The sequence below is a fragment of the Egretta garzetta genome, unplaced genomic scaffold (genome assembly GCF_000687185.1).
Source record: "Egretta garzetta isolate BGI_Z169 unplaced genomic scaffold, ASM68718v1 scaffold13, whole genome shotgun sequence".
NCBI classification, from domain to species: Eukaryota; Metazoa; Chordata; class Aves; order Pelecaniformes; family Ardeidae; genus Egretta; species Egretta garzetta.
Window position 1 is genome coordinate 927600 of NW_009259239.1, and position 17280 is coordinate 944879.

A 17280-nucleotide genomic window follows, 5' to 3' on the forward strand; every position below is an offset into this window, starting at 1 on the left:
TGGCCACCACGCAGCCCCTTGGAGGCTTCCTGCCCTCACAGTTGCAGACAGTAACATTCTTCCACTCTGTGCATGCAAGATACAATTTCTGGCATGTGATTTTGTCCTTTTTATTTATTTCATTCTGCCTTCTCAGCTTTTAACCCTTAAAATATACAACTTCACTATACTTTGGGCTCTAACAATATTCCTTGAGGACTGTTGGTATCACAAAGCTTTCCACCACCATACAGGCAAAAGCAGAGGCTCAATGCAATGAAAAGGTTAATTTATGTTAGTACATTTTGGAAAGGGATGCTAGGAAGGAGGAGTATGTGGTTACAGCAAATAACCGAGACAAAAGATCCAAGCCCTTTCCCCATCTGTCCAGCAGTCCTCTTGCATGAGTTAGGGGGAGCCACTTATGTCCTCCGCTGAAGTTAGTTATTTTGCTGTGTATCTAGGGATGCCTGTCTGATCGTGGCCATGTGATTCTAGGTGTCGTCAGCACAGCATGAAGGGATGTGAAATTATCGCTCAGTCTGGGTGAGGAGGAAGGAAAAGTGATGGACATACCAGGCAGAGCAGAAGGATATAGATACTACTTTGGATCAGAGCACCCAGCAGAGACCACAAACCACCAGCTGCTACTGAGCATTACAGCAGAGGTGAGATTTAAAGAGACAGCATAACAGACTGGGGGACCTGGGGAGCCCTTCTTGTGCATAGGATGCAGCAGGGGATATGATCCAAACTTTTTTAGAGAAAATTACAGTAGCAGATCATAAAAAGTGGAAAAGCAGGCAGGGGGGTTGACAGCAGCATGCTAATAATGTCGTTGGCATATATTCTTTTCAAGTTCCAGCTGTAATAGCTGAAGCAGTTACATCCCCAAGTGTCCTCTGCACTCCTCACTTCCCATCTAATCTAGGACATCGCCACCTCAGAAGCAGGGACTGAATGGCTCTTGGACTGTCTCTTTCAATTATTCTAGACAAAGCAATCTTGCTTAGGAGAAGTCTGTTATTTAAAGCCTAGTCTAAGCTAGGCTGGCTTGATTTAAATAAATTGATTAGTGCATGAACAAAAAGCCATTTAACTGGCATTTCTGAGAAAGTGGTAATTGTTGATGAAGAGGTAGCTGTGAGTGTCTGGGTTTGAAAACCTTTTGCTGGTACACCTAGAGAGCATAGGTCTATGGCCGAAGAGAGGAAAAGAAGCTAGGAATATAACATTTATAACCTACAAGAGGGTAGGCAGGTAAGACTGATAACATTTAAGTAGTGGCACTAAAAAGATTAAGATTTTACTGTACTTCTCGAGCTGGAAAGCACTAAATGATTACAAAACGTTATTATCCCATTATCGTAAGAACTCACTCAACACATAAGGAGAAATGAATAGTTCACTTGGTGCATTTAATTCAGTCGTTTGCCTGTTTACATTGAAACCTGGCTGCTTTAACTCCCCAAATGTTTAGTATCAAGTAGGTTCAAAGAAAAGTATAACTCCTCAGGAATGAATTTCCTGACTTTGTTCTTTCTGTTTAGAAAAGATGATAAAATGGATTGCAGTGTTTTACAGAATTTCAGTATTTATTACATATCGAAGCTATTGGCCTAGCATTTTAGAAAGATTTACAGGTTTTTGTCTTCAGATGTCACATAACAACTTTAAGACTAATCTCAACCAAAGATGCTAATTTGCCAAAATAGTTTCACAACTGTCTGGAGTCTTAAACCTTCCACACCGGAATTTAGCTCTGCAGGGTCTGCAGAGTATGGGAGTAAAGAAAAAAGGGAAATAAGTGAGCCAGCCAAATCATTTGTATAGTGATTAAGTAAAAAGACTGCAGTGACCCTGAAGCTGATGAAATGAAACACTGCAGGAAGCAGAAAAACAATAAACAAAATGGCAGAGGTTGTTGAGGACTATGGGCAAGGTGGTGTTACCAAACACCAAGCCCCGAGGCAGACCCTGCCCAGCAGCAGAGGCACTGCCTTCCTTACCCTCCTCTAATGCTCTGCTAGGGTTTCTCAAACATTTACAAAGCACGTTTCCCTTTTGGTTCATCTTTCTCCACGTGCCAGTGCCTTCCCAAGGCCACTGCAGCTCTGTTCCTTCGGGGCGAGACAGTGAGAGGGGCGTTACTGCCAGGTGCACATGCGTGTGCTCTCCTCCCTGCCCCTGCCAGAACCCAGCCCTGATAGCAATTAAAGGTGGTGTAGTTAGCAATTCCCTTGCTATTGCAAGCACTGACAGCAGATACTTACAGCCTATTCTCACTTTGCCTCTCTGGAGGAACTGAGCTGCTGCTGACTTCTGCTGTCTAAAATTTCATGACCCTTTTGAATGCTCTTGTGACCTTCAAAAGGTTCGTGACCCTGACTGAGAAACATTGGGCCACCTCTGTAAAACACTATTATTTTTGCATGGATAAATATTCCTGTGTTCTGAAGTGCACTAACAATTTGAAATGGGCCCCTGCAGCTGTCGGGCACTGGGGATAGACTTGCGTGACCCTGTTATTACACACTCTGGCACCTCAGAGAACATCATAGATCTATCTCTGCAGTGACTGCTTGCAGATGCTATACAGCATCCTGTTGTTCTGAAGGGAATTTAGCACCTGAAAACATAAACTCTTCTCTGCACCATTCAGTTTCACTGCTGGGGCAGAGGGACCCTCTGTCTGAAAGGAGGGTGAAGGAGAGCCATGAGCTGTGACTACAGCACAGGATGCACACGCACATAGACTACATCATCCAGTGTCAGCTGGAAAGCTGCAGACAGCCCATGGGCCCAACAGACATCTGCGTTCGCATTACCCCCAGTTGACTCCTTCCTTTACCTGGGACAGAACTGGGTGGTGCTGTTGATGGGCACGATGTTGGCACACCTCATCCTGCCATGGAGATTTTCCATTTGGAGATTACTCTGTGCCAAATGGAAAACGGAAAGGTAAAAACTCAGAGGAGAGCAGTATCAATCTGCAGAGGCATCTGATGGAGAAGAGTGAGAGAGGAGAAGAGCAGAGACTGGCTAATGTCTGATACAGAAAGATTAGGAATAAAATTCTGGATATCAATCCAAAAGCCAGGCACATGAAGGTTACCTCTTCTAACTTGTAGACACCCAAATTTCTTTACAGTGAGGGCAGTGAAACACTGGAACAGGTTGCCCAGAGAGGTGGTGGAGGCCCCATCCCTGGAAACATTCAAGGCCAGGTTGGATGGGGCTCTGAGCAACCTGATCTGGTTAGCGGTGTCCCTGCTCACTGCAGGGGGGTTGGACTAGATGACCTCTAGGGGTCCCTTCCAACCCAAAACATTCTGTGATTCTATGAAATTTGTTTATTGGATACGGTCATCTGAAGGTGTTATGAATTTATGTATCCAAGGAAAGACTACACATCCCCTGCAAAATGAATAATAGAGAGAAAGCCAGAGTCTCCTCTGGAGAGCAATTCAGTGCAGAAAATGAGTGGTAGTAGGAGACAGCATTCACATGAAGGTCTCTGGTTTGATTCACAGATCGCAGAATAACGGGGGAACCCCTGTATTGCAGTAACAGACTTTGGACTCAGTTCTTGTGCCATTGAAGTCTACCAAAGGGTTTTGAGCCCTGGGAGGATATTCAGAAAAGGCACGCAGACAGGGCAAGGCAGTCAGCCTTGGATTTGGTCCCAGCTTGACCTCCCTGCTTGATTTTAAGCAGCCTGTGAACAAACATTTACTACAGTAACAGCAAACAAGGGAGTCTCTGTAAGGTGCAAAGCTGGGATGCAAATTACAGACATATGTAAATTGAAATCGTTTAGGTTAATTTCTTGGTACTGAATTCAGTGACTAAGTGTTTATTTCAGAATGCTCATTCCATGCCCTGAACTACTGTTTTGTCCAGCTCTTCAGCGGCAGAAAGCAATTTAGCATAATCCTTCTACTGTAATGTCCAGTTTTTCCACAAAGATTACAGATGAAACCAAAAGGCCTCATTCTAAAGAAGGCTTACGGCTTTGCAAAGCCGGCCGCTGTGTGTTTAACTGGACCAGAATGGCCCATGGGAGAACAGAGGGAAATCTCGCATTTGGGAGGATGAGATGGAGGAGTCCCGGACAACCAAAAACAATCCTTGTTTGCCAAACAATGTGTGTGAGGCTTAAAAAATGATGAATTCAAAACACATTTCCCACTTCACAACAATTGGAAAATACCTTTCAATCAAATGAATAATAAAACTCACTTCCCGAAACTGGTGAGGCTGATTATCATCTAGCTTAAATCACTGTAATGCTACTTGCATGAATGTGGCTGCACCCACCAGCTGATATCATCTGAGGATCTGGTCCAGGAATCTGCGTAAGGGAGAGTGTAAGATAACGATGGGAGACCTTTACTTTTTTGGCACACAGGCCTAGCTGTTAATCTTGTCAAAGTCAGTTCCCTTACCTCTTGTATTGCACTCGGTTTGAAATACTACGGGTTTATTTTTTTCTCACGGTATTTCTGCTTCTATCTTTGACTTTCTTTGACTGACAGCTGAAATATGGATGTTAAAAGAGGCACACAAATTATTTTTAAATGTGACTTTTTTTAAACTCAGAAATGTTGCTGTGTTGTGGGAGATGAAAATTCAAGCTGTTGTTAATTTTACCTGAAATATTCAAACATTAATAGTGAGGGGCTATGTTTCTTTAGAAAAATAAAGTGATGAGGGCTATTTGTTTAGAGGTATCTTCAACATTATAGGCCTTGGCCTGCCGGAGATGTGGTTTGTGCAAGTGGGACATTCGACCTTTTGTTGAACTACTCTCACAAAATATATGAAGGAAGTTTTAATCAAACATTTCCTGGTTTTCATAAATGAATTTAAGTTACTGAAATCCCAGTCTCTGTAGGTTAGTGGAGAAGACATTACCGTTTGCAGTCACAGCTTTAAAAGCTTTGTGAAAGTACATGTAAGCTATTAAATCCACTTTAAAAACTGGAAAACTTGATACAATTTTATTTTGGGAACTGTTCAGTCTGTTTCACTCTCCTTTCAATGGTGAGCGATGAAATTATTGACATGGCTTTCTGCTCCCATCCCCAAGAAGATATGCAGTTTCCCAGCATGAAGCTGGACGAGGTGGCTTTATGGTACTAGAGGGATGTTTTTTTCCTGGAAAAGTTGAGCTAGCTCAGAACTGGTTCCTCTGGCCTTTTGAGCTCGTACAAGTAGAAAAGGCTGTAATTTAAGTGTGGGGGGAATGATTCTCTGAAGCATAAGATATATGTACCATACACAGGCAACCCAAATACCCAAATCTCTTGGGAGTTCACCCACTCCGTAGTTCCCAGACTGCTAGCAAAGTGGGTTTCAGTACTTTTTTTTTTTAATCATTGCTGCTACCGTGTTTACGCAATTGCTCTAGAAAGGATGTGATGTAGTTTGAGCTGGTTTTAAAAATCTTATCTTGGTTTTATCCACTCCAGCTGGCCCCAGAGTTTCACTAGAACTCAATTGAATGTATTGCATCCAGTCATAAGATATGTCAAGACTGTAAGAAACTAAGGGTAAGGATCAAGTCAAGCTGGCTTGTGGTGAGCTTGGAAAAACGGCTGCGTTGATGTTCCGCCCATGCGGTAACTCAGCTTGCTAAAAATACAGGCACTAGGGTCATGGTACATTTACCCTAAAGAAAGTGGTTAAGGATGTTGACTTACAAACGCAGTAGGATACAACCCAGCCTGAGACAACAGCTATCGCCCCCAGCTGTGGAAGCTTCCCCACCTCGCTCTCCCGCTGCCACTGCAGCCTGCAAGCCTGAACCACGCATGAAGTTGCTCCTAAGCGATGTCAGTGCGGTGTGCTGCCCCAGCCTAGTGACAAACTCAGTTTGACTTCCTAATTCAGTGAACTACAGGCATTCACTTCTACCTGTGATTTGCCTGTTCTTGCCACAAAAGGTGGCAACAGACAAGAGTGAGGCACCCAGGGAGGCAGCTGGAGACCACGACTGCCTCAGCTATCCGTGTTCCATCTGCTATGTCTGTATGTCAACACCCGAAACCTAATCTGGGCTCAGCCAGCTCGAGTTGGTGCAGTCTGATCTAAACTTCCAGCTCTACTTAGCTACTGCTAATGAATTGTACGGGGCAGATTTCAGGGCTTTGCAAGAGAGGTGGCTCCTGAAAGCTGGTGAGGGGTCCGGCCAGTGGGACACCACAGTTGGGCACATTGTCTTAATCAGTCCTTGGGCTTGTATTAGTGCTACCAGCTCTGGGCTGGATGAAGGTAGATGTCCTCCTGCCTGTATGGGGTAGCTAGTAACTGTGGGCAGAAGAACGGAGAAGGTGGCTGCAATGGCAAAATACCTCCTACCAGCCCACCACAGTTCCACAGAGCTTGTAATCAATCTTCAGGCACTTCCCTTAATCTAGGCGAAACCTGAGTTGCACATTTTTCATGTCCAGCTCTCAGCTGGGCTCTCCATAAACTACCATTATCAAAGTCTATTATTATCATTACTGGTGTTTGATAACAGCATCAACCTTTATTTTTCAAAGATGGGACACTTAAAATTAGCATGGAGTTTCCTCTCATACTTACTGGTACCACTTTGGAGTCACATACAAGAAGACCAAGAAAATGAAGCTGCAAAACACCCCCTTGCCTTAACTTTTTGGGACCGTTTGAGTCCTGAGACTAAATCTTCTCCTTAAGAGTTCCTTATTTCCTTTCTGACTATTAATTGAATATGTACAAAAGAAAAAGAAATGAAAGAGAGAAAAAGAGAGAGAGCAAGAGAGAGAGAAAAAAAAAAGCTAAGCTGCTTCTTTCAGTTCTAAACAAGCAACTACTTTAATGACAGTGCTTATAAAAACAATATTATGTTAAATTATTTAGTAAGTTTTATTTAATAAAAAGGAAAAAGGAAGATGAAATAGGGCATTGAGGAAATTCCTCTTTGTTTATTTTTGTCTCTGTAGTGGTTCATTTTACCCACCAGTGTTTTTTCTTCATTGCAAGCGCCCCTTCTCTCTTGATTGAAAACAGACTCTCTAATAAAAATGGTTTAAGATCACAGTGATAACTTCAATTCAAGAACACGAATAAAAAGCACCACTGGAGGAAAGACCCCATCTGCTCACATATGATGTTAGGAAGGGAGAGCATAATGCAGAGTAGTGATTGCTACCAGGTGTAAGATTACTCAGGTCCTCCACGTATGGTTTCTAATCTATATGGCCACTTGAAAAAAAAAAGAGGGATTCAAGTATCCTATAAAACAGGTCCTATGTTTTACATTTGACCTCTTCCTGAACATCAACCTTATTAAAAACAAATAAAAAAATGTCCTGAATGGAAGCTGTAGTTTGATCTGGAGCTTATGGAGGCTGACAGAAAACCTGCCATTGCTTTTAGCAAGGCAGGAGCTGGCCTCTGCTTCATTCAAAAAGCGACCCTTATCAAGCTGCCTTGCAACGATCACTCCACAAGTGGTTTCTATTTCATTTTATTCTAATCGCCTTACAGAAATACATTTTTCACCAAATTGAAAGCTTGTCTTCCCTGAAGTCCTGGAAAGGATTAGATAGCATTACATCAGACATTTCAAACAGTAAATTGTAAACTTGGAAGAAGCACTTCAAAGCATGGTTATGTGAAGCTTCAAGCAGAGGAGAAACAATCGCAATCTCTGCAGCGGAAAGCAGTGACTCAGTGAGTGTAAGCCATGAATCCCATTATTTTAATCTAACATGCATATTATCATGAGGTTTAAAATCAGTGTCTGATATACTGTGCTAGATGCTGTAAGAATGTCTAATACAGAGCCTAGACTCAAAGACAAACTGTGAGCAAGATGAAAGCAGGTTATAAGCAGAGGTGGCAAGACTCTGCATACTTTTTGTAATAACCGCAGTAACTGGACTTGTGGAAGGCATGATTTTTTTAGCCAAAATTGTTAGATCATTTTTAAAGTCTAGTACAGAAATGAACATATATAAAAGAAACCTTTTCCTGGTAGAGTTTACTCATCTGAATTCACAGGAATAAATTAAATTGGATTAATTACTCTTCTATCTGTTCAAAGCCTTTTCACTGGGTAGAAGTCAGGGATAAGGGTTTGCACTGCCTTAATTAAATTGGTACAAGCTGGCTAAGGGTCTCTGCCTATTCATACAAAACAGGTGCCACTTCACCCGCGTGGGGATGTCTCTTTTGTCCCCAGACAAGGCATTAGTGAGCTGGTGGCAGTGGCCACATTTCACTGCTTGCCAAGCCATTATCAGGAGACAGAAATACATGCACTCAAGGAAAAGTTTACTTTGGGGGTGGTTTGAAGTGAGAGGAAGAGGCGGCTTACCAGGCTTTGACAGAGAACTTTTCATCAAAATGGTTTTTCAGGGGAAAATGATTTTGTGTTGAGGGGTTTTTTTTGTTTGCTTGTTTGGTTGATTTACATTAAACACAAATACCTAATTTCAACTTGCTGTGGGAGTAATTTCTGGCAGTTTCCTCTGTGTTCTTTGCTCATCGCTCTCCCTGGGCTGGGTTCCCCAAGGGCTGCAGCTACCAGGGATTTTCATAACATCCCACTGCAGTCTGGGAGGGCAACATCTCTGTGCAGAACAGGAGCTACTCTGTGGTCAAGGAGCCTCCTATTTGTCAAGCGGCAAAAAATGCATCCAAGTGATATTGCAAAAGTTTTTTCTGAGTTGGACTTTTTGGCTTTAAGCTGAAAAGAATCAATCAAAGATTTTGGGTTCTGATTGAAGGCTGTTTCCAGTCATGGGAAGTCCAAACAGTCTTTCCCAGGTAGTCTACACCCATGGAAAATAGTTATACATATTTTTCCTAAAAATACTTTTCCTTAGAAGCCTTGAAGTATACGTATACCATTTTATGCTTTTTGCCATTGCTATATGTTTAATAACAAGACTGGCTATGTTCGCTAAACTTGGACCAGAGATGCTAGATTGTTTGCCCATAGTCATACCAGAATGTCTGAGAATGACATTTGGATTCATTCCAGGTTATTAAGATGAATATACTGGCTTTGCAACAAAAATAATCTTCCTTGACTATACAGTTCACATACTCACCTTCCTTACCCTATGCTGTACAGCTGTGTCCCTGCAGCCCAGTGACCCATGTCTCATAAGCACTTGTCTCCCAGAAAGATGGTTCAGGCAGGACCTGAACTGTTGAGTTGCTGGAGCGTGTCCAAAGGAGAGCAACAAAGCTGGTGAGGGGTCTGGAGCACAAGTGCTACGAGGAGCAGCTGAGAGAACTGGGGTGGTTTTGTCTGGAGAAAAAGGAGAATGAGGGAAGACCTTATCACCCTCTACAACTGCCTGACAGGAGGCTGTAGTGAAGTGGGTGTTGGTCTCTTCTCCCTGGTAAAGGGCAATAGGACAAAAGGAAATGGCCTCAAGTTGTGCCAGGGCAGGTTTAGATTGGATATTAGGAAAAAAAATTTTCACAGAAAGTGTTGTCAAGCATTGGAACAGGCTGCCCAGGGAAGTGGTTGAGTCCCCATCCCTGGAGGTATCTAAAAGACAGGTAGATGTGGTGCTTAGGGACATGGTTTAGTGGTGGGTTGGCAGGGTTAGGTTAATGGTTGGACTTGATGATCTTAAAGGTCTTTTCCAACATAAACAATTCTATGACTCTGGCATTGAGGACTGTAAGGAATTAAAGCACTTACCACAGATGAGTGCCTGACTGTTTTGTTAATGGTGATAGGCATCACAGAATCACAGAATCACAGAATCACAGAATCACTTCCCTGGGGAGCCCGTTTTAGTGACCATCCACTCTCTCAGTGAAGAACCTTTCTGTAATGTCCAACCTGAACTTCCCCTAATGCAGCTTCATTCCATTTCCTCATGTCCTATCACTGGTCACCAGAGCGAGATCAGCACCGCCCTCTCCACTGCCCCCTTGAGGAAGCTGTAGACTGCAATGAGGGCACCCCTCAGTCTTCTCTTCTTCAAGCTGAACAAGCCCAACTCTCTCAGCCTTTCCTCGTAGGGGAGATCAAACCCTCATGTCCAGTCCAGCCACAGGCAGCAGCTTTGGCTCAGCAGCTGCTGGGTTGATGTTGCAGCCCCTGCAAATAGGTCACCAGGTTACATACACGGCCATTGCACAGTAAATTAGGTCAGATGTATGAGGAGTAGCTCATGTGATATAGACTGACACTCTTACACCAGCCCTGCTTTACAGCTCCTACCTGACTTCCACTGTATTCCAAATCTCCTCCGGTACCCAATACCCCTGTCTCTTCCCTTCACTTATAACACCATTTTCCTCTTCCATGCTTCTCCCTCCTGCAAAACCTACCTCTCGTATTCAATAGTCTGTATATTTTACCTTTGCCATCCCCACCTTCACTCTCAAGACCGTTTCCTTCTCAGTTGTTTTTTGGCACCTCCCAAGAAATCTCATAGATATCCAGCCCACCAGCATGCCCTGGAGCCATCCTTACACCAAGAGCCTGGGTCCTTAGAGGCAGCAACACTGACAGTCCTGCCCCTTGAGAGACTATCACAAGAAGTCAGGGCAAAGGAACAAGTTTTAAGCAGCGCGTGGTGACAGCCAACTACATTGTGGGCTGGATGAAGCCAACTGCCTAAGTGCTATGCAGATTTATTGTGGACTATGCTGCCTCCATGGGCTTGGGCAATTAAATATTCTGTATCCCACACTTCCTCATTTGTGAAACAACTTGAGGAGGTTATTCAGCATGACCTATGCAACATGGAGCAATCTGAAGAGCTATGACAATGCTAAGTTATTACTATAACCAGTAAGTAGGTGGACCAGAGTTGTGCTTGTGGCTGTATTACTCACTGATTCATTGCTAACAAACAGGCAGCCTTTAGTTTCAATTAAATGCACATCTGTCCCTTATCTGGCTTCTCTCTCAGTAAACCTTGACTACCAGCTGTATTGTAAACGCCTCTGAAACAGAAGATGAAGAAGCCAGGTGGTTTCTAGGATGGGAGGATGAATAAAGGAGACAGATCATGTGAATTATCTCAGCTGAAGCAATAAAATGTAAGTGACCCGGGAATGTCCTGTGTGTCTGGTTTTGGACCATAAAGTCTGCCTGGAAAGGATGCCATTTATCTACATTAGTCCCTGCAGCAGGCTTAGCAGTCTTTGCAGGCTTGAATCTGTGTCCATCTATCATTGCTACTGTAACCTTAAAAGCAAAAGGCCTAATGGCTAAACTGTCTTAAAGCTACAAACGTGGTAGGAAATACAATACTACACTTGTACAAAGGGGGAATTAATTTCAATTCCCAATCAGTAGCTGTGCTTGTTGCTGTAAAAGTATTTCAGTTGTGTTTCTTCATTAAATATTCATCAGTCCATGCAGCAGCTCCTTGGCTCACTGTAGAGTCACTTGCTACCATCTGCATCTCCAGTACATGTAGGTCTGGGCTAAGAGCCCAACTAATAAATGTTTTAGGACCAAGAGCTCAGCAAAAGCACTGGAGGAAAGGGCCTCTGTCACAGTCAGCTCTGATTCTGAATGTCACCTTTAAAATTCATATGTGAATAACTGATCAGATGGATTAACTCTGGCTTTTCACTTCATATACTCAGAAGGCAGATTTATTCCATTGTAAGCCATTATGTCTTCTAAAATAAATAAATTTTAAAAGCCAAAGAAGGTTGCGATGCTTGTTCAATTAATATTTTGCTGTTTAATATTTGTAATAAATAGCCAAAATGCAGACATTCTGTCACGACTGGGTAACACTATTTTGGTTCTCATCATAATGGAAAAAGACTTACCATCGATCAAGAAGGTGATGGTTGCTGCGGGACCTATGTTTACCAAGGAGTTTATATTCAGTCTAGGCAGACCAAAACCAGTCTCAATGTATAACAGATACTGAAACTTGTAAGAGGGGTGGATGGGGAAGGAAAAGGTTGCCAGTCAAAAATGAATTGACATTTTTTGATGGAAGGACTTTGTGAATGGCCAAAGGGGTACAGTTCCACAATCAAGAAAAAGGAGGGTGTCTATTAAAACCTGGTGGCAGATAAACACAGATAAATGGAAAAGACAATTAATACCCTTGCAGATACACTCCTACAGAAAGATAAAGCTATTACAGAGAAAATTATGCCTGGTAAGATTAGGGAGAATAAGTGTGTTAAGTGTGTTGGTAACAAAACAAATCCTAAAGATGACATAAGCCTATTACTGCACAAAGATGGCAACCCTTATTAACACCGCTGCAGATGAGACTTGTGCAATAAATATCTGCTCTGTACTTAGAAAGCACAAGATGAGTTTCTATCTTAGGAGAACGATGACAGATTTTCCAGGCTATTAGTAGCAGAGGACAACATTAGACAGCATTTTCTAGAGATAAATATTTTAAAGCAAAAGCTCAAACAAGAATCACCCCAGGGTCCCAGGAGAGCTGGCTAAAGTAGTCTCTGGCTCACAGATGTTCATTTTTAACACATTTTGGAATACCAGGGAAATACCAGGGAAGACAACTAATATCGTGCCCCCATGGAAAAAAGGGGGTGGGGGTGACAAGAATAGGCTGGTGAGCCTGACATCAACACCTCTCCCCCCCTTTTCACTCCTGACCTTGTTTCTTTTTGGACACCAGCCCAGTGCCCTTGAAGAAACCTTCTGTTTTCCTGTGCATCAGGGGCTGAGACTGGTTCCCACTGAGGTCTCTGCGAGCCTAACTGGCATTCCAGTACCCTCCCTGCTAAATACGTCCTGTTGCAATGGAGCACATGATCCCAAAAGGACTCGGGGAAGCAGCTGGCCTGCTATGTGACAGCAGCACACAGGAGCTGGGAATCAGCCAAGGGGCAAGAGTACCAGCTGATGGATTTAAATAGGGTCCCAGCCCCAGGGGATCAGAGAGGACCAGAGGCATGTTTCCTGGGAGGGAAGGTCCTGAAAGACATAGGTTGCAGGGGCTCCTCCATGGAATAAAATAGAAATAGAAATAGAATAGAATAGAATAGAATAGAATAGAATAGAATAGAATAGAATAGAATGTTTCAGTTGGAAGGGCCCTACAACAATCATCTAGTCCAACTGCTTGAGCATTTTGGGGCTGACCAAAAGTTAAAGCATGTTATTAAGGGCATTGTCCAAATGCCTCTTAAACACTGACCGGCTTGGGGCATTGACCACCTCTTTAGGAAGCCTGTTCCAGTGTTTGACCACCCACTCAGTAAGTAAATCCTTCCTAATGTCCAGTCTAAGCCTGACCTGTTGCAGCTTTGAACCATCCCCATACATCCATCACTGGATCCCAAGGAGAAGAGCCCAGCCCCTCCCTCTCCCCTTCCCCTCCTCAGGGAGCTGCAGAGAGCAATGAGGTCGCCCCTCAGCCTCCTTTTCTCCAAACTAGATGAGCCCAAAGTCCTTAGCTGCTCCTCATGGGACATGACTTCCATCCCTGTCACCAGCTTGGTTGCCTTCCTCTGGATGCTTTCAAAGACCTTCACATCCTTCTTAAATTGTGGGATCCAGAACTGCACACAGTATTCAAGATGAGGCCGCACCAATGCTGACTACAGCAGGATAACCACCTCTTTTGACCGGCTGGTTATGCTGTGTGTGAGGCACCCCAGGATTCAGGTTGCCCTCTTGGCTGCCAGGGCACACTGCTGACTCCTATTAAGCCTGCTGTTGACCAGCACCCCCAGATCTCTTTCAGACAGTTCTTCACCCGGTGCACCGTGTATCTGCCCATCTCACAGTCAGGCAACTCATCCAGAAAGATTCTGTGAGGGACAGTATCAAAAGCCTTACTAAAATCCAGAAAAACTACATCCACCTCCTTCCCTTCATCCATTAGGTGGATGACCTTATCATTGACTATTCCTCATGATTGCATTAGTTTTTCTCCTGAGAACTAAGGAGCAGGGATGCCTGACCCAGGGAAGGATAGTGGGTTCACTCATGCCATTTTCCTTCTGGTTCGTATGTAGGATAGGAGACTGTCCTAGGCTTCTTTGGTTTTAATAGTCTATAGCCAGCAACAAGACCTGTCAGTAGTCCCTAAATCTTGTGTTTCCTGCTATTTTTCCATCCCTGAGTTTTCTGCTTTTTCTGCTTACTTTTTTTTTAACGTATGTTATTTCAGAGATTACTGGTACTTCTCTCAACCAGACACTTTGCCAGAAATGCCACCTGAAAAGTGCAGAGATGCAGAAATAACAGGAACAGCACAGGACTTCAGCAGGTAATGGAGAGGATACTACGGTGTCTCTGAAACTTACTGTGAGGGTTAAGTATATCGTGTCTGTATCACAGCTGCAAGACATGTGGAAAGACCCATTTATTGTATAAACACTGACCTGGATAGTATGAGAACACACTTGACTCACAGAAGCTAATCAACCAAACCTTTCTTCTGAGCATGCCCTGGGGCAAGGCTGCTTCCATGCTCTTTCAGTCTAGTCATCTGCAAGATTCACTGTTTGACCTCGACTTCCAACTATCCCAGTTACTTTGGCTTGCACAGGCTGTCGCACAGGCCAGCCTGAGAGATGTGCTTGATGGCACATGTGTCTTGGGTACGTCATTACTCATTTTCACTGAAAAATAAAGGAGACCTGCAGGGATATTTAGTCGTCTGAGTACAAACAGAAAAGATAGTATAACATCTGGAGTGCACGATTTCACTTTCTTTATTAAACTTCCTTTACAGACCACTTTGTCATAGACAAAAGAACTGAGGGCAAAAAACATGATAACACTGATCCAAGACAAGTTAACTGGAGGAAGAAGTTGAACCTGAGACTATCTTCAACAAAGAGGATGTCAGTAAAAAGAAGAAGGTATAAGAACTGGAGACAGCGCCCCTGTATCCAACACTAGATTATTTTTCTAGGCACAAAATTAGAATTTCTCCTACAGAAAAAAGTTAGAAATTCTGCAGTTGATACAGTAAGGTCCCACAGCTACAACCAACCACTGGTTCCTAAAGTCTGAGATGGCTGAAGAATACTCATGAAGCTTTTATTGCTATTGTTTTAATGATCCTGCATGCAGACTCCAGAGGACTAACAGGATGTTGTTTTTCATGAAAGGGGCCAAGGACAAAGGCCAATAACTTCATTTTCTTCAAACATTAAAGTGAAAGGAAACTCCCTGCCCTGATTACAAAAAATATAGGGGTTAGGAGAGGAGGAAAGTCAAGTAGTATTGACCAGTGACGTTGCATGTGTGGCCCACCATAGGCTAAATGATGCCAAAGGTCAGAGTAAAAACTCCTGCTGCCACCTTGTCCAAAGAGCTGTCAGTGGATCCATGTGCATCACCTAGCCAGGAGAAGGTGTTTCCTTGGGTGATAATTCTGGCCAGTCTTTTCAAGGCAAAGGGAGCCTGACTCGCTTGCTAATGCAGAAGAAAGAGGGAAAGTGCATGTAATACCTGTCCAGTATTAGATAGATTTCCCACCATTACATGACAGAAGTTAGCAAAGCCTCTCTTATCTCTTCTCTTATTCCCATAAACATGGAGGATCACTGATGATGCTGTGAACTTGGAAGTGGTGTCACTTAAGTCAGTCATTTGTCCATGTTCACTAGAAAGGCAAAGTCCTGATACTTTCACTCATAAATAGATGCGCAGCAGTGGACAGGCATTTTCAAAAACTTTACGAAAGATTGCGTTTCCTGGTTGATCGCCTGAGGACATGTTAGCTAGGCAGGCTTCCTCATCTTAGTGGATGCAATTGATGTTAGCTAGATACATTCCTAACCTTCCTAATGGGAGTCACAATTGCTGAATATTGTTAGTGGCAAGCTTGTCAGCAAATGTCTGGTTTAATTTATGAAAGAAAACTGTGTCAACAATGGGAATTTATTGTTTCCTACATCTTCTGCCTTCTGGTGTCGTCAGTATGTAACGCCTTGTTATGGGAAAGGACTTGTGCAAAACACAAAGTTCTGAGTGAATCTGGGGTCACATATTTACCACTGCAAGAATTAAACGCCTTTAGCTGTTTTAATTCAAATAGGCTCCTTGCAAGGCATTTGGTAGTGCTATTCCTTGCTTGTCGGTTGTTTGGAGTTATACGTATTCAAACATGAAAATTGGTTTGTTCTTCAAGCACTCCAAGCCCTCCATAAAAGAGCTAAAAGTTGCAGCATTTCTCTCAGTAAATCCTGTAAGAAAACACCGTTGTTTTGGTTCTTTTTTTTTCATTTTACCCCTATGTTCTCTTGTTGAATTCAAGAAAAATTTTAGTAACCCCAAAACTGCATCCCAGTGAAGCTGTTGATGGCTGAAGGGGTTTTAGGAAACTCTTCACAGGCTGAATCTTTCAGCTCACCGTTCAGGTTATGATCGTATCTCTACCTTTCTGCTGGAGCTCTGTGGGTTTTTTTCCTCTCATTGCCCAGATTTAGATGTAGTAAAGCAACCACTATATAAAGCAGAAAATAAGGAGTGAGAATATGTGTGTGTCCCAGTCTTTTCCTGCCTTGCAGTAGCGTATATATCCTGGACCTCAAAAGATAGAAATGCTCTGGAGTTTTGTAATCTAGATAAATAATCTCTCTCCAACTCCAGCTCTGTCTCAAGGGAGAAATCTATCTCTAACTTAAATTTGCATGAGCAAACATCTCCAAATATGACACACCCCATTTTCAGATGAGATAACCTTTATAGAAATGTCTCCAGTGGGATACTCAGCTCTGCAAAATTGTTACTTATTTCAGAAAATGTAGGTCATTAATGTGTCAGAATCTTCTGCTGAGTAGCTGGATCTCTGTGGAATTTCCTTACCTATTTTTTGGCTATCAAAAAGTAACTTCTTTTAAAACTTAGATACAGGGATAGGTAATAAAGAGGAGGGCTGGCCATGGTAATTTTGACTAGTAATAAAATAATATGCTTTATGTATACATTGATTAGCTTTCCTCTGTTATGGGACATACAGATCATATCTATATTGACTTGTAAGGCCCTTAACCAAGCAACGGCTGAATGTTTCAAAACCTCTAATATATTTAACTCCATAACAACCTGGACCGGTAGCGAAATATTATGGTGCCCAAGACCTGCATTTGTCCTCCCTGACTGTCAATACCTAACTGGAACACCTATGCATGTCCAGCCATCTTAGGGTCCTTACATGGCCAGTGAAATACAAATCAGCCTGGGTGAGTTCTGAATCTCACAGTCAAGCCACCTCACCAGGCAACAGAAGGGGGAGGATTGGGAAGATCAGAATTTAAAGGACAGGAGCTGACTATCTACAGCAGGTGCAATGAATTTGGGCCTGACCTCATGAGCATGGAGAA